The 24137-nt window shown below is 39.2% G+C and overlaps 1 long non-coding RNA gene across 5 annotated transcripts in view; it reads left to right on the top strand.

The window, feature by feature from the left end:
* Positions 1-24137, top strand: part of LOC136150231 (uncharacterized) — a 37632-nt gene that overhangs the window by 4061 nt on the left and 9434 nt on the right. For 3 of the 5 annotated variants that reach the window (XR_010659761.1, XR_010659760.1, XR_010659759.1), the window contains 2 exons: positions 87-260; positions 9013-9091. This is a non-coding gene — a long non-coding RNA (uncharacterized lncRNA). The remainder of the gene's footprint in view (positions 1-86; positions 261-9012; positions 9092-24137) is intronic. The other 2 variants (XR_010659758.1, XR_010659757.1) reach the window with 1 other exon arrangement.

The following is a 24137-nucleotide window of genomic DNA, read 5'->3' as shown; positions in this document are numbered from 1 at the left end:
ATTGATATTTTGTCTAGGAAATTGGAAGTGTGTAATGATTTGGGAATCTTCTAATTTAATGGTCCTTTTTTTTTTTTTTTTTTTAGCATTTAAAGAAATCTAACATCAGGAAGTTATCCTGGATTAAAAAATTTTTTTTAATTCATTGTAATGAAGGCTTATATGAAGACCACATTGCAGAAATTCTTAGCACAAGATATGAACTAATCTCCAGTATTTCATGTTTACTCTAAGTTTGACCAATAGAAAAGGAAGTGATTGTGAGTAAAAATTTTCTTACAAGAATAACCAGATTAGAAAATGATACTTGCTTCAAAATTATGAACTGGTCTGTGAACATGTGTTTGAAAGCTAGATTCTGTTTATCAAAAAAGTTTTTCCCTTGGATTTACTGTGTGTAGAATTTTATATAACTGTATTTAATAAAGTATTTAATTGGGACTTTTAAAACATGATAGCTCGTGTGGGCTTCCCTGATAGCTCAGTTGGTAAAGAATCTGCCTGCAATGCAGGAGACCCTGGTTTGATTCCTGGGTCAGGAAGATCCCCTGGAGCAGGGATAGGTTACCCATCCCAGTATTCTTGGGCTTCCCTTGTGGCTCAGCTAGTAAAGAACCCTCCTGCAATGCAGGAGACCTGGGTTTGATCTCTGGGTTGGGAAGATCCCCTGGAGAAGGGAATAGCTACCTACTCCAGTATTCTGGCCTGGAGAATTTCATGGACTATATACAGTCCATGGGGTTGCTAAGAGTTGGACATGGCTGAGTGACTTGCACTTTCACTTTTCACTTTAACACATGATATAAAATTATTTTTTAATCTGTCTATAGGATATGGCATTGCTATTCAAAAATGTATTCACACATATATATTTCTGTATATATTCACACACAGTTTACAGTTATACAGTGCTGTTTGTGATGCTGTCATTTTATAACTCAAACAAGCTGCTGAGATAGGGAGGGTATTGTCTCTATTTTATAGAAGAGGAAGTTGAAGCTGAGAGAAGTTATGATTTTGCCTAAAGAGGTAAAATAGGTGGATAAACGAGGTTAGAAAATTGGTCTGAAACCTGGCTTTTGGCTCTTCCTGCGTTACCAATGTGTGTCTGTATTCTCTGTTCTGGTGGATTTGATCAGAGAACTGAATGCCTCTTTTTCTTACCATAAACTTCTCCACACGGGAAGCAACAAAACAAAGCAAAAAGTACTTGGAAACATGAATATGTTGAAAGGGTAGGATGTTTGGCACACACTTCCATTACTAATTGCTTTCTCAAATTACACTTAAAGCTGCACATTCCAGTTTATGAAAACTATAGAATTAGCTTCTGCAGGGAAAGGGAATGTGGCTGGGAGTATGAATGAGGTGTTGACTGTGAGAGTGGAGGTTACTACCCAACAATTGCAGCTTCTCCAACTTGTTATCACATGCAAGTGGGGCAGAGTTAAAAAATGAAACTCAACCGTGGGAATTGATTTTTGCTGAAGATAACATGTAGTAAAGGAAGGTTATGATAAGTCAGACTGGAAAAAAACATTTCAACAAGTTCAGAGAGGATGTTGAAGACCTGATATTAATGAAAGTAATTTAGAAAGAATAGTTAAAGAGATTTTGCTAAATTTTACCTGTAATTATATTTTGGGAGTTGATCTTGCTAGTTTTGCTTTAGTATTAGCCTTTTTTTTTAAACCCTGGTGGAAAAATATAAGCATCTCAATCTAGTTTCAGTTAACAGGTAGAGCTCTGTTGCTATCACATTAAATCACAAAATTTGTAGAAAGCTTCCTAAAAGTATATGGGAAAAAGTACAAATACAGAAACTCTTCTAATACTGACTGTAGCATTTAAGCCAACTGTAATTTATCAAAGACTCCTTATTGACTTGTGCACTCTAGAAATTGGTTTATTGAAACCAGCTTTTGGCATGTGTAAAAATTACAGAGGTGCCATGTGATAATCCTGCAGCTAAATTGGTTGGAAAATGTACTATGGTCAGCTCTAGTGTTGGCCCTATTTACACCTGATTGCCATAATCCACCATAATTGTAATTTCATCATTCTCAATTTTTGTTGTATCTCTATGTAAGGCACACTGAGAGGTGTTTAAACTATAGGAACGTAAATGAGATTCATCTCCTACCTTTATAGATCTTACCAATTGTTACAATCTAGTCATGGAGACAAAAATATGCACTGTAAGCCCTATGTGAATGGTAAATGAAGTGGGCGGGAGGAGTTAACATCTCCTGAACATTTACTGTGTTTTAGGTAGTTTACTCTTCTTTAATCCTCCCCCAAATTCTCCAGATGGGTATTATTTATCTCATTTTACAGCTGAAGAAATGAAGCTTTAGAAAGCTTCAGGGATCTGCCAAGAGTAACACAGCTGGTTTCTGCTACAACCTAGTTTTGAATCAGGCCTACGTGGCTTCAAAGATGATACTGGGTTCATGACACTGAACTACCTGCCACCTTAAGACCGATGAGCAAGGAGTCTGGTTGAATGGGGTCACCTGACAAAGTAGAATTTAAGCTGAGTCTCCGGAAGGATGGGTGGAAGTTTTCCTTATGTGCAGCAGCAGAGAGGACTGTTCTGGGCTGGGGAGTGGGGACTGTGAAATGCCAAGCAGGTGGAAACCAGTTTGGCTGAAAGAGATTTGTCCATAGTTATTAATTTCTCTTACAGATTTTATTCAGCTTCTGCAGTATTATTCCTTGGGGATACATAGGTGACTCAGACAGTTCCTGCCCCTCGATGAGTGTACTTGGAGAGGCAAACAAACATACCCATAAATCAGAATTAGGGTAATCTGGGCTATAGTTGAGGCATGGACAGGGTGTTGAGGAAGTTCAGAGAAGGGAGTTTGACAGTTTGGTGCGCGCGCATGCGCGCGCACGCGTGTGTGTGTGTGTGTGTGTGTGTGTGTGTTATGTGTGAGGACACAGTGAAAGAATAGTGAGATCAAGTTTTGAGGAGAAGACCAATTTAGATTACAACTCGCGAATTTGAAATAATACTGTGAAATGTCTTTCAACACTTAGAGTCATAGGACTACAATTCAGGAGAGAGGTTGGAGAAGTAGATTTCAGGATGGTGAGAACCCCTAAGGGAAGGAATTTAGAGAAATGAACAGAGGGTCCAAGTCTGAACATTTTCGGAGACAACCACTTGAGGGACTGGTGAGAAGCTAGGGAACAGTACTGAGAAGAGTGATGCCTAGGATATGGGAAAGCAGGGAGAAGGATCATGGAAGTCAAGGGGGAAAGAACCCAGGTAAAGTGGGGCAGTCTCTAAAGGAAGATCAAGGAGAAAGGAAATTGAGGAAAGATCATAGGTCATTTAGAAGCCGTTGGCACCCTTCCAGAGGGCAGATTTAGTAGAGTAGTGGTGGGACAGTCCACTGTGTATATTGGAATTGATGGTTTTGCTTTTGGTATTTTATTTATCAGTTTCTTCTCAATTGCTTCTGAGTTTTGTGTCATGGTTAGGATGGATATAGCTCTTATTCTCATTGGGTTAATTTATCTGGGGCTCTTAAAATGTGTTGTTGATTTAGTTTTGTTATCAGCTTGACTCATCTCACTGTTGGGGTTTGGATCTCTTTTCTATTTCTTTCTTATTTTGCCTCCAGTAAAATTCTCTTTTGAAGAATTTTTCTAACTGAAAATTCTATTTGCACATTTCTTTCTCTGATTAATTGAGATATAATAAATCATTTAGTGGCACAAAGACAAAACTGATAATGCAAGTTATGTCTCAAGATGGCAAGGTTGATAAGCTAAATGTTTTAGAATTTTTAATTATCATGTAAAGTTTGAGAATGAGGCATTCTTTGCTTGAATGTTCTGTGACTGTGCAAACTGCTGAAATGTGCCTTTGTGATTATGATTATGACCTGTGGAGTCAACACCAAGTGGAAAGCTGTACAAGTGTTTGATGGATTTGGTACCCTCCTCCTGGATAGCTGAATAATTAGGACAATCAAGATATTGGTAAAGCCCATGTCTTCTCATTGGAAAACTAATACTCAGGTCTCTGAAATCTGGAGAGACTCCCATATTACACAGTTTTTCTAAAACTTCCAAGGCTGCACTTTGATGGACACTGTCAAAATATGGAAACAGCATGAAGGCTTTTCAGTGTAACAGAGTGGTTAGATGGGTGGGCTCTGGAATCAGACTACTTGGGTAACAATCCAGGGCCATCCACTTACTTTGTGACTTTATTTCAGTTTTCTCAGCTCTAATGTGGCATCATAATTTTATCCTATAGAGGTGTAAGTGGGATTTAAATGAATTAATATAAAGCATTTAGAACAGTGCCTGGCATTTCCTTCTGGAGAAGGAAATGGCAACCCACTCCAGTATTCTTGCATGGACTCCCATGGACAATGGGGCCCGGCGGGCTACAGTCCATAAGATCCCAAACAGTCGAACAAGACTGAAGTGATTTATCATGCATGCATGCTGACCTTTATAGAATAAGTGCTTTAAAAAGGTTTTTCTGTTGCTGTTATTACTATTACTGTGATCAGAACCCAACTCACAGTTGGTCAGTAAAATATGAGTGGATGAAAAGCTAGGATTCAAAGTTGAAATGCAGCTAGTGAGGAGGAGAAAATGGCTGGGGTTGGGGGATGGTCCAGCAGGGGAAAGGTGTCCTATTTGTTCTATTTGATAACTTTGTGACAAACCATGCTGTTTTTCCCTGAATGACACATGCTCTCATTTTTAACTTCATTCTTTTCTCTCCAACATCCACCAAGTTACCAATTTTGTCACTTTTTCTTTTGTCCCATCTGATATATTTGTTTCTTTTTGTCTGGTCCCACCACAGTTGTCCTAATCCAGAATTTCATCACTTCTGTCATCAATTACATCACCAGCTTCTGAAGTGGTTTTCTTGGCTCGGTGCCATGTCACCTAATATTTGTTCTATTCATGGCTGCAAGACGACTGTTCTTGAAAAATACTGTCATCACTTCATCCACATGCATAAGTACCTGAGGATTTCTCTTTTTAGTAGATTATGTCTTTTCGGTTCAGTTCAGTTCTGTCGCTCAGCCGTGTCCGACTCTTTGAGACCCCATGAATTGCAGCACGCCAGGCCTGCCTGTCCATCACCAACTCCTTGAGTTTACCCAAACTCATGTCCATCGAGTCAGTGATGCCATCCAGCCATTTCATCCTCTGTCATCCCCTTCTCCTCCTGCCCCCAATCCCTTCCAGCATCAGGGTCTTTTCCAGTGAGCCAACTCTTTGCATGAGGTGGCCAAAGTATTGGAGTTTCAGCTTCAGCATCAGCCCTTCCAATGAACACCCAGGACTAATCTCTTTTAGGATGGACTGGTTGGATCTCCTTGCAGCTTTGTCCTATTCTGTCTGTCCAACCTCATTCTTCCTGCAGTGAGTGAAGGTGGTAGAGTGGAAAGATTGTTGCATTCTCCTTGTAAAGTAATTAATAAATATGTGGCCTTGGGCAAAACTCTCAGCCTTTAAAAATAAGCCTATGTGTCATTTTACTACCCTATAAGATATGGATAATAATAATAGTAAATACTAAAATATGTATATAGTACTACTACTAACAATAACCCATGATACAGTGGAAGAAGGGTGTTAGCATTCCTTAAAAACATCCTTTAATTATAAGCAATCCTTTCTCTCTTAAATCTTGGCCAAGACACAATGGTTTATCCTGTTTTAAGGCCTTTGTTGGCCTTATTCAAATCAAGTCCAAGCTACTCTCCTTCATGAGGCTTCTCACCATTAGTCTAGCCATGGCTGTCTCTTTCTTTTCATTTCCTGTGTGTACAACCTAGTAGTTTATAGTATGATATAATTTTTATTGTTCCCAATGAGATAAGACATGAAAGCTCCTTTAGAGAAGGGAGGGTACCTTTTTCTCTCGCTGCATCTAGTATATACTTAATGTTTTCTGAATGTTTTCCTGTCATCTCAGAGCCTTTTCCCATTTTCTTTGCCTTTATTTTGGTCTCAAAACTCTTCTTGCCTATGTTTTGGCAATATACAAGTTTAAAATTTAAAAAAAAGGCTAGTTGAAGACAACTAATTTGATTTTTCTTTAAAGCTAGTTGTAATAATTTTCAGATATGAGAACATTGTATAAGAACAATAAGAAATCTAAGATTCTGCATAGGAATTTTTAGATATCTTAAAATATGTGATGATATATACCTTAGATTATGTATGTGCCATGCTTAGTTGCTCAGTCGTTCTGACTCTTTGAGGACTGTGGCCCGCCAGGCTCCTCTGTCCATGGGAGCTTTCAGACAAGAATCCTGGAGTGGGTTGCCATTTCCTCCTCCAGGGGTTTGTAGAATAAATTAGTATTATTCATGTTTAAGTGGATACATGTAATGTGCCTAAATTGAAAAAAAATCTTCTGAAGTTAATCTCTTAATTTTATTGTTTAGAGATTTTTATTATTTTTTATTTTTTTTCATTTATTTTTATTAGTTGGAGGCTAATTACTTCACAACATTGCAGTGGGTTTTGTCATACATTGACATGAATCAGCCATGGAGTTACATGTATTCCCCATCCCTATCCCCCCTCCCACCTCCCTCTCCACCCGATTAGATTTTTAAAATACTGAACTGAAAAAAAGTCAAGAAACTTGTCAGTTTCATAACAAATTAAGAAAAGCTCTTGTCAGAATCAACTCATTTTTGTGTGTGCGGTGGGAATGGTAAGGAATAGATTTAAATAATTATTTAACTGTAACACAATAGCAGTAGAGAAAATTTACCATAACTGTTCAGTGAACTTCCTCCACAAGGCTGAAGATTGAAAACAACTGAAGAGTTAATAATGTCTTGGAGTAAATGCATTAATTAAATATACAGCATTTGCAGTCAATCCTCAGGTAGAGCTTATAGAGCTTATTAAAACTTTCCTATGTTCCAAGGGCCTGTGCTAAACACTTGACCTGAATGTTTCTGTCATAAATCCTGACAGCAAGTGAAAGGAGTAACTTTTATTTTAACTGAAAAATTAGTAGCTTGTCCAAAATTATTCATTAAAGGAATTTGAACACAGACCTATCTTCAGAGCTTTGCTTTAATACAATGAGCAATGCCTACAGCTCTCCTCAAGTAATGTGGAATTGCATTTTTTAGTCTTGTAATTTAGAAATTAGCAAGAACATAAGGGATTTTACTTTCTTTTTCGGATTGGACAAGCTCTTCTTTTTTTAAAAAAAAATAATTAAAAAAATTTATTTATGTGTTTTTGGCTGTGCTGGGTCTTCATTGCTGTGCGGACTTTTCTCTAGTTGCAGCAAACTGGGGGTGCTCTTCCTTGCAGTGTGCTGGCTTCTCATTGTGGTGGCTTCTCTTGTGGAACACAGGCTCTAGGGTGCACAGGCTCCAGTAGCTGTGGCACATGGGCTCAATAGTTTTGATTCCTGGGCTCTCGAGCACAGGCTGGATAGTTGTGGTACATAGGCTTAGTTTCTCTGTGGCATGTAGAATCTTCTCAGGCCAAGGATCAAACCCGAATCTCCTGCATTGACAGGTAGATTCTTTACCACTGAGCTACCAGAGAAGCCCAAACAAGCTGTTCTTATCTTTGTTACATTTGTGATGAAAAAATGGACTAATTTGAAAAGAAAGCTTTTGAAAAGAAAGTGATTTAATACAGCAAGAATTCTGCTTTTGAAGAGGTCAGACTTGTAGGTCTCATCTACTCAGGGTACACTCTTAACTTTTTGAAGTTGCCTCCTACTTGGTTTTCTAGGGGTTCCTAACTCTGTCCGGATTGTCCTAAGCTCCAGACCAGTCATTAAAATAACAAACCAGAGCAATTAGCCACCATGATTAATCCCCACGATTAATCACAGTGTTAATCCCTTCTTAAATGCTGGTTTTTCCACTCAGAGCTAACACCCATTACAGAGATTAACTGCATTTTAAAAATCAGGTTTTTACTCTTTACATGTAAACACAAGGTGCATATCTGAACTAATTTTAATAGTTAACTGTGAAAGAAAGGGGTTTTGTTGCTTTGGGACTTTCCAGCTTCAAAAGCTATCAGACAAATGTCTTTCACAAATATTTTCCATATTGATCATTTTGGTTAAAATGTGGAGTTTCGATTAGAATTTTCTAACTCTTTCACAAATATTTTGTCTTTGATGTCTTTCACAAATATTTTCCATATTGATCATTTTGGTTAAAATGTGGAGTTTCGATTAGAATTTTCTAATTCTAAAACTTGGGGCTTCTCTGGTAGCTCAGCTGGTAAAGAATCCACCTGCAATGCAGGAGACCCCAGTTTGATTCCTGGTTTGGGAAGATCCCCTGGAGAAGGGAATGGCTACCCATTCCAGTATTCTGGCCTGGAGAATTCCATGGACTGTTTAGTCCATGGGGTCACAGAGAGTCGGACACGACCGAGTGACTTTCACTTTTCACTTTCAATCCTAAAGCTTAGATAGAAATGATTGGATATTTATTCAACTGTAAGGTGTTATATGTCATTTTTTTCCCCTTGATATCTTGGATATAATTGCTACCATTTAAATAGGATGTAGTAGGATTACTTTTTTTTTTTCAACTATCCAAGGATGAGGACTCCACAACCCCTATCAGGATAATTATCATTAGCAATCTGTCACACTGATATCCAATAAGTTGCTAAAAGTGTAAGAATATTAAGAATAACAAGAACTGTCACCACTTTCAACACTAACATTTGTTTAACATTTACTCACTGCTAGACACTCTATGGTCTTTATGTACATTTTCTCATCTAGCCCACTTAACAACCCTATGAGGCAAATACTACTTTAGATCTTTTTTTTCCCCCCAGAGGAGGAACCTGAAGGTTTGAGATGGTTATATATTGTACACAGGGGTAATACAGCTAATAAATTCATAGCAGAACCAGAGTTGAAACCGAGTCTGCCTCCTCTAGATCCCATACTCTTAACCGTGACCTTTTACTGCCAAATGTCTAATTAAACTTTGCTTTGTGATTTCAAAGACAGCCCCAGAAATGTGAATTACAGTGGTAAAAATGGAGCCTGCTCCAGCCTACAAATGAACTAAATGAAATTTTTAAGGTGAGCAGATTTGAAGAATGTTCCTTTTCGTTTAGTTGATTTTAAAATGTTATTTTTAAAGATGTTCTGCCAACACTATGATGTGGATATGTTTTGAGGGTATGGATCTGACTGATTTAGGTGTGGATCAGTCACAATGGTAAATTATTTTATGCCACATGCTATTTAGCCTGATAGTCTAGGTTTGATTAAGTTTACCCAATAATTTAAGAACTGAGTATTTCATTAAAGGGCTAGGGTTTTAGTGGATTATTTATTGTATCACTTACCCAGATTTTCCATTCATTAGCTTATGTACTTTTCAATCTCATTTACCAGTCAGGTCTTCACACAGGAGTTGTTCTGTTCAACATTCCAGCTCTCTGCTTGAATACTGATTTGTTGAGCTTGACCCCGCCCCCCTGCCCCCTATTGCTGATTGTTTCTTGTTTGTGAACGTCCACGTAGTTATTGATACTTCTTTTGGTTTTTTGGTTTCTGTCAAACTAGAATCCAAGGATTGCTTCTGAAGGAACGAAGTAAATGTAAAAAGATGATTCATTAAAAATTCCACAGTAGAAAAACAGACTGGAACATAATCTAAACTACTACCAGACAAAACTTATTTCTCTGTATTTCAGAAGTTATAAAAGAAAATACATTTAGCTGAAAAGTTCCATAACAGTCCCAGAAAGGAATGAATTTAAAGTACACAGTTTAAATTGTAATTTTAAATCATCTGTTCTAAATTTATTTATTCTTTAAATTGTGTCTTTCTCTCTTCTTCTAATCTACTGTTCTTCTCTCATTTAGCCCCTAAACAGAGTTGCATTTAATTTTTATAGTGTAGACATTGTTCTTTTTTTTTATCCATTTGTTTTTATTAGTTGGAGGCTAATTACTTTACAATATTGTAGTGGTTTTTGCCATACATTGACATGAATCAGCCATGGATTTACATGTGTTCCCCATCCCGATCCCCCCTCCCACCTCCCTCTCCATCCCATTCCTCTGGATCTCCCCACTGCACGAGCCCTGAGCACTTGTCTCATGCATCCAACCTGGGCTGGTGATCTGTTTCACCCTTGATAGTATACTTGTTTCAATGCTGTTTCCTCAGAACATCCTACCCTCACCTTCTCCCACAGAGTCTAAAAGTCTGTTCTGTACATCTGTGTTTCTTTTTCTGTTTTGCATATAGGGTTATTGTTATCATCATTTTAAATTCCATATATATGCGTTAGTATACTGTATTGGTATTTATCTTTCTGGCTTACTTCACTCTATAATGGGCTCCAGTTGCATCCATCTCATTAGAACTGATTCTATGGAGACATGAAATTGTTTGAGAAATCTTTGACCTCTCAGTAACTGTCACATGTGAATAGTGGACTTTGGAAACAACAACCTTCTTACCAGAGATCACTGGACCTGAAGCTCTGATTCCAGTGGCTGCAGGGTTTGCCACAGCTTACCACCTTGCTCCTGTTGGTACTTGTCTTTTTAGCAGAAGTTGGTACTTGCTCATTCAGTTCTTTACCCTAAAATATTAGAGGAGAATAAAAATATAAATGTTGTACCAGCTTTTGCGAGCTCTGTTTAATGTTGGGTCCTTTTTTTGGGTGATGATATGTTTACTTTTTCACTAAGCCAGACATCAGTTTTTTTGCAATTTGTTCTGCTGAGACCTCAGATTGCCCCCTCCTGTAGTTCAGCAGGACAGTCAGGTCCACTCCTGGGCCATCTTGATTTCTACATTGACTTCAACATGAGGTAACATTGTCAACCCTCATTTCCTGATCCAAAATAAAATAATCAATACACCACAGGTTACTTTTTTTTTTTTTTTGCATCTGCAATATGGTAATTTAAAAGGATTGAAAAGATGAAAATGGAAATGTAGATTTTAGAAATCATTTTTAAGGTTTTAAAAAATTTCTAGGAGATTATAAAATAGTGTTCCTAGATTTAGCAAATAAAAATACAGGATGCCTGCTCAATTGAATTTGAATTTCAGACAAACAATGAATACCTTTTTTTAGAATACACCCCATATAGTATTTGGAAATGTTTGTACTAAAACACTTATTCATTGTTTATCTGAAATTCCAGTTTAGCTGAGTTCCCTGTATTTTATCTGACAACTCTGTTCCAAAAATATTCAAGGAAATATTCACTGGTAGTCCAGTGGTTCAGACTTGACACTTTCACTGCTGTAGTCCCTTATCAGGGAACTAAGATTCCCACAAGCCACGTGGTGCAGCCAAAAAAAAAAAAGTATATATATATATATATATATATATATATGTACATATATATATATATATAGAGAGAGAGAGAGAGAGAGAGGGAGAGAGAGAATCAATGTAATAAAAGATAATATTTTTATATTTTAAAAGGATTTTGGTGTGATTCATTTGATCTTTACTGTCACTGTGAGGGGTAAGTTTTGCTGGGAGGAGTGAGAAGGGGTGTTATTGTTCTTTAATTAGCATACAGTTGAGACTCAGAGAGTAACAGTTTAACAAAGCCATGGATGAACATGCATGAACCTAAATCCAAGTCTTCTGATTCTTAGTCCAGCACTGTTTTTAAGATGTTGAGACTTTTGCAAAATATGAAAAAGCACCAAGGATTAAGATTCAGAAGGACACAGATATTAATAAATAAGAAATCCCACATTCCCACCGCCCATCATTGCTGACCCTGGTTTTTCACATTCACGTCTGACTGAGTGACCTTTCCAGTATGGTCCATTACCACGCTGCTCTGAGAAAGCATCATATTTATCCATAACCCTCTCATGACCCAGGCGCCTGTGGGTCGTTACTGAGGTCAGAGGGCTAGGCAGGGGGAGGGAGATGGGAAAAACCTAGTAGACATGTTAACTTTGTAGTCTGTGTTATATTGCCTGTGCTTTATGAAATGAGTGTCTCACAGTGACGCTATCATTGTATCTTCATGTATGCTACTGTACTGAGACTTTTGGTTACATTTCATGTAATTCCTGACTCCAGGAAAGGTACTAGATTCTCTAATTACCCAGTACAGTCCTGGGGATATTCTGCAACTTTGTAAAAATAAGTCTCTGATCTATGATTTGAGGGTCGTATGCCATAGGTTACATTTCAAAGAGCTGGAATTTTGCAGATAGCTACCCTACAGTTGCTATTTATTGTAATTTAAATGTTTTAAAACAGATTGTTATATGTTGGGATGTTTAATAATATGAAAGTATGATATTGTAAATTTGGGCGTAATTGCTTGTTAAGTTAGAGTGAATATGGGGAAAATATTTTCTTGATAATCAATCCTTTACATGTTTTCTGACTTAACTTGAGCTGGAAGTCCACAGTGAGCCTGGAACTGTTGATCTGAGGCAGAGTGTTGACGTTTTCCAAAGTCATGTTTGTATTGACTTTGGAGAGAGAAAAAGGAACCATGTCATTCAACAGAATTCATTGGGTGCTGTTAGGTCCAGATTATATACTTCACTGATTTCAGTTATCATAACTATATGCCAATCATAAGTATATTTGTATAAACTAGATAAACATCTGTGTAGTTTAAATTCATACCTTTCTGGGACTGTTATGGAACTTTTCAGCTAAATGTATTTTCTTTTATAACTTCTGAAATAAAGAAAACTAAGGCAAATATTCCTCTTTCAAATGAGTGTCAAGCCATTTCATGTTAATTTTTATGCACATTAGATATTTTTCTGTTTGTATTAAATGCATTAATTTGTTTGGGAAATTAATGGGAAAAAAGTGTTTTCTAGGTAAGACAACTTTCCTGAGTTTTAAGGTCCTCCATTAGTGATGTAATGTTTGCTGTAGTGTTGAGATTGACCATTCATGCCTCAGTTTCCAAAATTCTCATACCATCTTTTTCTTTTGAATTCAGTGTCAGCACTGGTATTTTCTAGGTGATGCACCTTATCAAAGTAGGAGACTATCAATTTAAATTATGCATATTTTCCCTCTGATTACTTGCAATAAGACACCATCATCATTTCCAATGCTCCCATTTGTCCCAGCACTTATGCTGTTCCACTCTGTGCCAGTGACCAACCCAGTCCCAGAACCATAAACTCCTCCACGTGGTCCCCTACTTCTCCAAGCCCCCTACAATGCCACAGCTTCCCCTGAGGCCTTAATAGACCCATAGCCACATCTAGCACTTCTCTGCTACCAAAACCCAGAGGAATAAGCCATTGAGTGCAAGAATAGCTGAGGTCAAGGTCAAAGTGTAGCCTCAAAGTCAGTGCTCTATGGAGACTATTGTAGAGCTTTACATGTATGTACCACTGTAACACAACATTTTTAATGAGAAGTTTTTAAGTATAGTGTTTTTTTTGAGTCAACTTAATTTTTCTTCCCCTTAGTTTAGCAATTGATGAGCCACATATACTGAAGCAATGCCTCCTCAGGGTGTTGAGTATATGTGACAGAAAACTGTGTGAGTGGGAAAAACAGAGAAGTCCATTCTTTCATGGTTTTGCCTTTTGACTATGATGAATGATCATTTTTTTTTTTTTGAAGCCCTGCCTTGCAGACACTCTTTTAACAGAGAATCTTTGTTTCCTTCCGACCTTATATTCATATCATTCTCATGCTCTTTAGCCTAGTTCAGGTTTCTCTCTCTTCTTCCATGTAGCTTTTCAAGTCAACTACTAGTCACTTTCCAGGGGGTACATGTGGACTAGCGCATACACTCTGGAGTTAAACAGAGCAGTGATTGAGTCCTGGCTTACTGTTTTCCTGCTTGGGTAAATGTTAGTTATCTTCTCTGAGTCTTGGTTTTTTTATTTGTGAAACTTTCAAAAGATGTTAGGAAAATGAATGAAAAGTAATAGTGCTTGGCACTTAGTTGGCACTCAGTAAATCCTCATTCTCTCACTTCTCCCTCTTACTCCCCCACTTTAGCTCACAGTGTTCTCTAACACTCACTTTTACCTAATTATACCACATCTTCATTCAAGAAATATTTATTGCATGCTTAGTGTGTGCCAGGGACTCTTTTTAGACAGTTACAGGCCCTTGATTTTTGGCAATTATCACGCATGCTTCTTGATCAAAGTTCCTTATAAGCTCAACATCTGAGCATGCATTGATTCTAGATATTCATGCACATCTTGAACCTTGAGGAGTTGCCTTTAGACAAAATTGTGGAGTTGTTCAAGTTTGTTGTTGGCATTTCTACTCTTTTCTTTCTTTGCTCCGTCTTCTTGAGGTCAGACTCTCTGCCTTTTATCTGAAGCCATGGGCTATCTTGTGTTTCAACTTTTTTTTTTCTGTCTAAAGAAAAGATACAATGCTGTTCATTTCAGTTCAGTCAGTCAGTCATGTCTGACTCTTTGCAACCCCATGGATTGCAGCATGCCAGGCTTCCCTGTCCATCACCAACTCCCAGAGCTTGCTCAAACTCATGTCCATTGAGTCGGTAATGCCGTCTAACCATCTCATCCTCTGTCACTTCCTTCTCCTTTTGCCTTCAGTCTTTCCCAGCATCAGGGTCTTTTTCAGTGAGCCAGTTCTTCACATCAGATGGCCAAAGCTTCAGCATCAGTCCTTCCAATGAATATTCAGGACTGATTTCCTTTAGGATTGACTGGTTTGATCTCCTTGCAGTCCAAGGAATTCTCAAAAGTCTTCTCCAGCACCACAGTTCAAAAAGCATCAATTCTTTGGCATTCAACTTTCTTTATGGTCCTACTGTGACACCCATACATGACTACTGGAAAAACCATAACTTTGACTAGATGGACCTTTGTTGGCAAAGTAATATCTCTGCTTTTTAATATGCTGTCTAGGTTTGTCAAAGCTGTTCATTTACCATAATAGAAATATAGCTGTATTCACCATGTGTTGTTCCAGGCGCTCTAAACATTTAGCATTTTGAACTTTTTCTTCAGTTGTAAAATAAGAGATTGCCCCTTGTAATAGGAATTTCAGTTCTTGGTGAGAAGAAGAGAGATTATTTTGGGCAGAAGTCTGTTGAAAAATCACAGTTGACCACTTAAAAGGGCAATTGTTAAGAGTAAGCATTCTTTTAGAATGCATATAGACGAAAAAGAAGGCACAAAATATTTTATTCCTTATCCTGTGCATAATAGATCTGTTCTTGCTCTCATGCCCATTTCTCAGACTTCTGTCCCTGGAGCCTGCTCTGAATTTCAGGAAGTTGCCTCTTCTTCAAACTCTCTCTCTGTGTCTCTCTCTGACACTTCTTTTTCCTTTCTTATCTCCCAGTCTACCTAAGGTTCCCAGATGCCCATATGTGGAAGCTCAATGCTATCCTGTTCCCTTGTGCCAGGATCTCCACTTCAGTCCACTGCATCCTATCGCCACAGCATGGGGATTGTTCAGCCTTTTCTATGTCAGCTTCCCATGGCCCTGAGAGCTCATAATTTTGTTACATTTAGGTGTACAGGATGGAGGGGGTGAAAATGCATGGAAAGACAGAAGAGTCTCATCTTTCACCAGGGTTTCAAGAGTAGACACTGATTATTGGGAATTTAGATTATGGACAGTTGTCTTTAAGCATAATATCTATTTCTGTAGCAGAGAGGAGGAACATGTGTTAGAAAACTGTCAATGAAAACACTAATATAGCAGTTTGAGAACCAATAAAATGGGAAAAGAGAAACTAGACAGTGTCTGGAGACAAGTAGTAATAGTAATCTATTGCCTTCCAGATCCACTTTCCTCCTTTCTCCAGCCTGCTCTCTCCTCTAGGAGATCAGCTGCCCTCTGGCCTTCGTTAGGTTTTCCCAGTGGGGACCAATCAGGAAATTGCAGGAAGGTAAGAGAATCAATTTAGGGTGTTTATTCCCCTGGCATCTCCTCCGTGTTGACTGTGACTGTCCATGAAATGCACAGCTCCTCTCCAGGTGGCCCTCTTTATGACTTTCACTTTCTGACTCACTTGCCTTCATCCTTTGGACGTGGGGGTCATAAGCCACACTTTGGCAGATAGTCCTTTTACTAAACTCTTCTAGATTTCCCCTAATTCTAGTGCCTAAGTTGTTTCTGCTCAGACTCTGCTGTATAGTAGGACTTGTATAAAGTTTTTGTCCTACAGGAGGTTAATAGGAAAATGAACAGTTACAATGCCATGGTTAATAAATACTTATCAAAGTGTACACTCTTTGAGGTAGAAACCAAATATTATGCCTGTTTCTCTCTTGACACTTGGCATCGTGCTAGGTGTAAGCAGGTGCTTGCCAGTGTGGAGGTGGAGGCAGGTGTAATGGGTGGGAGAGTGGGGATGGGGTTGAGCAACTGTCCTAGGAGGCTCCAGGTAGGTGTCCCAGTGTAGCTACTCATCACAGTCAGGAACAGACTGGTTGCATTAAACAAAGGAATTTACTAGAAGAATATCAATGGCTTCTAGAGTCAAAGGAAGGCAGGAGAACAGGTTTGGAAGAACTGGGTGCTCTGTAGGGCTAATTTGCTGAAACCGCAACAAAAGTCACATATTCAATACAGGTGGGGCATCCTCATGGACAGCCCTTGGCTTTGATTTCTTTAAGGTGGATTGACACAGGTCTCAGAAGAAAGAAAGCATTTTGGGATAAATGTTATATTCACTCTGTGGAAACTTTCTGGGCTTCTTCCTTCCAAGCTTCCTTATAGAAGGCCTGCTCACTGCTGCAGGTAAGGTAGGAAGAAAGAAATAGGTTGAGATCTAATCCTCTGTCGCAACCTGTGTCTTAGAACTAGAGAAAACAGCTCACTTCTCTCTCCCTGGCCGCCTCACTACCCAAAAGGCAGGGTGATGGGGGCAATAGGTGGGAACAATAGTTATGTTACGACAGTCAGCAAGAATTAAGTAACAATGGAAGATGAGTTCTTCCCCTGAAGAGCTAAGTGTATGTGCAGAGGTGGGGCCACTTTTGCTGAGTGTGAGAGAGGGTGTGTCCCCACCTTTAGGGAGGAGTAGAAGCAGCAGAACCTACCCAAGTTTCCATCATTGAATGTGGACCTTTGTTTTGCTGCTTTCTTCCTCTCCCACGTCCTCCAGTAACCCTCTGCTGTGCAGTTGATCCCCAGTACCCTAGAGCTGCAGCCCAGTTGAATTTGTCCTCCTCTGATGGGATCCATTTCCCTTACTTTTCCTTCTTCCTGAAGCTTTTCAGCCTGTGTGGGAACAGGTGTTAAGAGGATAACCATCTGGTTAGTTTAATTCAGTCTAAGGTGTTACTTACCAACAAAGGTGGGTATGGTTGGAGAGACAGTCACCAAAACAACAGTCATAAAAAAATGTATCCTGGTGGCTCAGCCATAAAGAATCTGCCTGCAATGCAGGAGATGCAGGAAATGCAGGTTTGATCTCTAGGTAGGATGATCCACTGGAGGAGGAAATGGCAACCCACTCCGGTATTCTTGCCTGGAGAGCCCCATGGACAGAGTGGACTGGTGGGCTATGGTTCATGGGGTTGCAAAGAGTCAGGCTAGAGAGAAGCAACTAGAGAGAAACCTGGGTGCCGCAACTAAGACCCAGCACAGCCAAGCAAATTAAAAAAATTAAATAAGTATTAAAAAAGTAAGTGGGGGACTTCCCTGGTGGTCCAGTGGTTAAGAATTCACCAGCCAATGCAGAGGGCACAAGTGTAATCCCTGATCCAGGAAGATCCCACATGCCACAGGGCAACTAAGCACATGAGCCACAGCTACTGAAACTTGCATGCCTAGAGTCCATGCTCCACAAGAGAAGCCACTGCAGTGAGAAGCCCACAGACCACAACTAGAGAAAAGCTCTCATGTGCAGCAATGAAGATCCAGTGGAGCCAAAAATAAGTAAATTTTTAAAAAATGAGTGGGGAAATTTTTTTCTAGGTAGAGAGACCAGCATACATAAGGTGTAAACCTACACGACATATTTGAAGAACTGAAAAGTTTGATTTGGCTGGGGCATGAAGTTTGTGTGAATGAGTGCCAAGATATAAGACTGGAAAAATAGATCAGGGCCAGGTGGGGAAGGACCTTTTTTTTTGGGCAAGGGGAGGAACCTTTAATATCACTCTAAGGAAATTGGACTTGGTCCCATAGTCAGGGGGTGGATCACTGAAGGTTGCTAAGCAGGGGATGAACATAATCTTAAGTTTTAGAAAGATAGCATTGTTGGCAATGTACTATATGAACTGGAGTTGAAGCTGGAGGCAAGGAAATGAGAAAGGAGAATTTGCAGGGGTCTGTGGAAGAGGGTGACAGACAACGACAACTTCCAGGAAAGTTGCAGTGGGTAGGTAGGAAGGGGAAGGTAGAAGATAGAAATGGTGGCATTTGACTATTGACTAGTTTCAGGTTGATGAAAGAGAGGGAGGGAGTCTTAAATGACAAGCGGTTTTCAGTTTTGGACTTTGGTGGTGGTTTAGTCACTAAGTCGCGTCTGGCTCTTGCGACCCCGTGGACTGTAGCCCACCAGGCTCCTCTGTCCATGGGATTTTCCAGGCAAGGATACTGGAGTGGATTGCCATTTATTTCTCAAGGGGGTATTCTCAACCCAGGAATCGAACCCAGGTCTCCTGCATTGCAGGCAGATTCTTTACTGACTGAGCTACGAGGGAAGCTCTGGGGAGTGCCATTAACTAATATGGAAATGTGAAGGAGAAGCAGATTTTGTAGGAAAGATAATGAATCCAGGATAACAAAGATTAGGGATGGAGCTTTGAGCAAGAAATTTGATGGAGGACCCAGAATAAAAGGAACCGCAAGGAACTAACATTTAAGGAAAAACAAGAGAGGTTGAAAGATAAAGTGAAAAAGAGAAAACCAAGAGACAGAAGTTTCAAGAGGAAAGGAGAATTTCAAGAAAAAGCGATGGTCAACATAGTCAAAGAATTTGACAGTACAGAGCTTTCAAGTAAGACAAGGACTTTCAATATGGCTGCTTTGGGTTCTGGAAAGACCATATAAATACTGGGGAGTGAGTTCTCATATGGCTGCTAACTAAAATACATATAGATGCTCATTCTTTATAGTTTGTGAATTATATTACATGACCATTTGCTCAGACTAAAGGAAATCTTTTAATTTCCTTTAAAAGCAAATTGATAAAAAAATTTAGGAGAGAGTTTAAGGGATCATCCATACTGAGGTGATAGTCAAAGCCTTGAGAACAACTGCATTTTTAAGGTAGAGAAGAGCAGAAGGTTAAGACTGGGAGTTGAGGAAATCCTCAAAATTAGGCTTAGTACAGAGGAAAAGTGAGTACCTGTTAAAGGGAGTGAATAAGAGCAATCTGAAAGGTTGGAAAAGCCTTAGGGAATCACAGCATGGACTGAAGCTTGGGTGATTCACCTGGTGGAGTTTACAGAGCCTCCTGGAAGTTCTGCAGAGAAATCAAGGGGAATGAGGTCTAGAAAAATGTCCATTATATTGGCCACAAGATCTTTGAAGATCTAAAAGCAAGAATTTTCGGGAGAGTCCAGGCCCAGAAGCCAAAGCTCTTGTCACTAGTCAAGGGAAGGATGGTGATGGAATGAAGCCACCTGTGTCTTGTGTTGCTATAGCATGAAGAGTGGGCATAAAATACCAAAGGATGGTGAGGAGGGGACCGGGGTGGAGTGAAGACAAGACTGTTGGGTGTAGAATGCACTTGAAAACAGAAGCAAGTAGAATTTTGGAGCTACTTGAGCTTCTGGGAAACAAAACAACCAAAATAAAACAAAACAAACAAACCAGAAAAGCAGAACACTGAGGGAGCCAAGAAGTAACATAACTCTTAAGATACCTGGAAAAAAAGAGTAATCAAATAATAGTGATCCAAGAGCAAGTGAAGCCTCAGTGATGTAGGAAACCACCTTTTGTATGGTTAATTTAAACTTCATCACAGGAAACTTTTCATAAAGAGAAGATGTGTGGTACCATTAAAAGAATGACTGAAAAAAATTCTGTATTTTAAAAGAATCATTGTGGTGAATGGGCATTGAACCTGGAAGATGCATAGTATTCTCCTTTGTATTTTTAAAATAACAGACTTTATTCTTATATGCCATGAACCTAGAGGCTGCCCTCTGATACTTGAAAGAGGTGGCTACAGCTCTAAATATGGATGTGACAGTGAAGTATGCCCATGTACTTGGGAGTAAAGGGAAATATAGTTGCCTTCGTAACTGAACTATTAAAACCAAAATATAATCTATCTCTGAGAGTCAACACCTGGGTAAGGAGTGTGGTCATTAGGGAATATCAAAAGGAGAATTCAGAGAAAGTGCCTTTGGCTTCATCTTGGGCAGAGAGATGCTGAATTTGGCACATGGACCATCCAGTCACTAGAGAGGAATGGCTGAGTGTGGGGCAAAGATGTTTCACCTGGACTGAGTAGGAACTGAAGGAAGTGGTCCTCAAAACTCTCTTTGAATCTGTGCTTGTGCAGAAACTTTTTGATTCCTGATTCATTCTACAAAGTATGCCATGAACATCTGAAAGAAATGTCCCTTATTGTTAAAATAAACTAGAATTCTAATCTGTACGTTAGTGTTGTATAAATGTAGTCATTGTCAATCTGTCTTCAAGTGCCAGGTCACCTTGGGTATACTAGTAAAGTCAAGTTTCTGGACATGAAAGACTGAGAAGAACAGATTCTAGGCTGTAGAAAGTTTTTCAAAGTCATTCTTATTTATATCATTTAAAAACCTTCTTGATAATTAGTCTCATGGACAGCCTTCTGTCTACCTTGTGTATTTCCATATCCTCCGCCACTAGTTTTAGGAATACTGTCAGTAGTCATCACTTTCAACAGTTAGTTGGTAAAGAACATGGAGCTTGTATTCACTCAAGAACTGAATGAAAACATGTAGACTAGAGATGAGAAATACAAAGCATTCTTGCTACTACTCTTCTGTCCTGTATTTGTGCAAACATACTAATTGATAATGACATTCTTTCCTCATGAACCTAGACTGACCATAGAACTCTTCATAATGACATTAATCCAGAAAATCACAACCAGCAGCCTAGATTGGATCCATGTGAGGTAAAACTCCGCCCTTTCTAGTTTAGATGGGATGTCAGGGATTCTGGTCATCAGAATTAAAGAATTCATCAGGAAAGGATGGAAAGGATGGTTAATCCTTTGAGTTTGATGTCATGGAGAAAGCAGATATGCTCTTTGACCAAAAGTCTCTGAATATTTCGACAGACTAGATAAATCGACAGAAATTATCAGAATGAAATTATTTAGACAGTGAATGCATTCACTGCCATGGGGGTGTCAACCAGAAAAGAATTTGCAAGAGACCTTACAGATCATCAGTTGTTGTTCAGTTGTTCAGATGTGTCCCAGTCTTTGTAGCTCCATGGACTCCATTCCAGACTCCTCTGTCCTTCACTAATACCCAAAGTTTGATCAAACTCATCCATTGAGTCGGTGATACTATCTAACCATCTCATCCTCTGCTGCCCCCTTCTCCTTTTGCCTTCATTCTTTCCCAACTTTAGGGTCTTTTCCAGTGAGTTGGCTCTTTGAATCAAGTGGCCAAAGTATTGGAGTTTCAGCTTCAGCATCAGTCCTTCCAATGAATATTCAGGACTGATTTCCTTTAGGACTGACTGATTTGATCTCCTTGCAGTCCAAGGGACTCTCCAGAGTCTTTAGCAACACCACAGTTCAAAAGCATCAGTTCTTCAGGGCTCAGCCTTCTTTATGGTCCAGTTCTCACATCCATACATGACTATGCAGATGGACCTTTGTTGACAAAGTGGTGTCTCTGCTTTTCAATATGCTGTCTAGGTTTGTCATTGCTTTCCTTTCAAGGAGCAAGCGTCTTTTAATTTCGTGGCTGCAGTCACCATCTGTAGTGATTTTGGAACCCAAGAAAATAAAACCTGTCACTGCTTCCATTTTTCCACCTTCTATTTTCCATGAAGTGATGGGACCAGATGCCATGATTTTGTTTGTTTAATGTTGAGTTTCAAGTCTGCTTTTTCAGTCTCTTCTTTCACCTTCATCAAGAGGCTACTTAGTTCCTCTTTACTTTCTGCCTTTAGAGTGGTATCATCTGCATATCTGAGGTTATTGATATCTCCTCTGGCAGTCTTGATTTCAGCTTGTAATCATCCAGCCTGGCATTTTGCATGATGTACTCTGCATATAGTGTTTCCCAGTTAGTGTTGGTGGTAAAGAACCCTCCTACCAATGCAGAAGACTTAAGAGACTGGTTCGATCCTTGGGTCAGAAAGACCCCCTTGAGGAGAGCATGGCAACCCTCTCCAGTATTCTTGCCTGGAGTATCCCTTGGACAGAGAGGCGTGACGGGCTATAATCCATAAGGTTGCAAAGAGTCAGACATGATTGAAACGACTTAGCACGCATGTACTTTGCATATAAATTAAATAAACAGGGTGACAATATACAACCTTGTACTCCTTTCCCAGTTTGAATCAGTCAGATGTTCTGTGTCGTGTTCTAACTGTTGTTTCTTGACCTGAACACAGGTTTCTCAGGAAACAGATAAGGTGGTCTGGTACTCCCATCTTTTAAAGAGTTTTTCAGTTTGTTGTGATCCACACAGTCAAAGGCTTTAACATAGTCAATTAAGCAGAAGTAGATATTTTTCTGGAACTCCCTTGCTTTCTCCAGGTTCCAACTAATGTTGGCAATTTGACCTTTGGCTCCTCTGCCTCTTTGAAGTCATCCCCAGGTTTTAAATCCTAGCTCTTCCTCTTACTGGGAATGTAGCAAGTTAAGCCTTAGTATCTTCATATGAGAAGTCATATCCATTTCCTAAGTTTGAGACTACCAATTCAGATAGCACATAAAAAGTGATTGCAAATGAGATCCTCACAAATGTTAGCTCCCTTCTTGCTTCTCTTGTTTAAAATATTCAACAATGAGCTACCTCATCAGAACTACCTTATCAGATCTCTCCAGTCTCTACTTGAATATTTCTAGTGAAGTGACGCTCATTGTTTCACAAGATATTCAATTTTGATCTGCTCTAATTGCTTATGGCTCAGAGGTTAAAGTGTCTGCCTGCAATTCAGGAGACCTGGATTAGATCCCTGAGTCGGGAAGATCCCCTGGAGAAGGAAATGGCAATCCACTCCAGTATTCTTGCCTGGAGAATCCCATGGAGGGAGGAGCCTGGTAGGCTACAGTCCATGGGGTCGCAAAGAGTCGGACACGACTGAGCGACTTGGGCTTCCCTGGTGGCTCAGAGGTTAAAGCATCTGCCCACAATGCAGGAGACCTGGGTTTGATCCCTGGTTTGGGAAAATCCCCTGGAGAGGAAAATGGCAACCCACTCCAGTATTCTTGCCTGGAGAATCCTATGGATGGAGGAGCCTGGTGGGCTACAGTCCACGGGGTCGTGAAGAGTTGGACTCGACTGAGCGACTTCACTTCACTTCACTTCACTTCAATTACTTAAAAGTCTGTCTTTATATTGAATGGAAATCTGCCACACAATATAACTTGCTTTGCCACATAAAACTTAGCTTTGGAGTCTTTTTGATATTTGAAGAGGAATACTCAACTCTTTTAAAATATTTTCCTTTCTAAGCTATAGGGTTACCAGTCCATTCAATTCTTCCTAAATGACACTTCCATTATCTCTAGGTTGCCATAACTTGGATCACTTCCAAATTTGCAGGATTTATCTGGCCTTTTTGTTTTTTTTCTATCTCTAGCATTAGTTCCAGGAAAATATATATATATATATATAGAATACAGTGCAGAATTTCTTATTTTAAATCTATAAATTTAGATTTCTGTTAAATCTATAGAAATTATTTAAACTTAATAACTAATAACTAATCAGTAGTAACAAAATTCTCCTCCTCGTGGTTTCAGGGCTTTCAGAATGGCTCAAGTGCCTTGAACACATTTTAATGGAAGCTCATTTTACTCACTTTTTGGGTTCACCCCCTTTTCTTGGGTGTGGGACCAAGGCTTGTCCCTTAGATATTTCTGATTGTGGTGTTGACTAACTAGTTGGTTCCTAAACTGTAATTATCTTCCTCCTTCAATTAAAATTACATTTTATATTACAAAATGGGCTATTGCAAAATCTAACAATGCACATTGGATTTTTATTTCCCTCTAAGCAACTTTTCCT

This window comes from Muntiacus reevesi, chromosome 18, assembly GCF_963930625.1.
Source record: "Muntiacus reevesi chromosome 18, mMunRee1.1, whole genome shotgun sequence".
NCBI classification, from domain to species: domain Eukaryota; kingdom Metazoa; phylum Chordata; class Mammalia; order Artiodactyla; family Cervidae; genus Muntiacus; species Muntiacus reevesi.
Note: the sequence above shows the minus strand (reverse complement) of the source record. Positions and strands in the feature narration are given on the sequence as shown.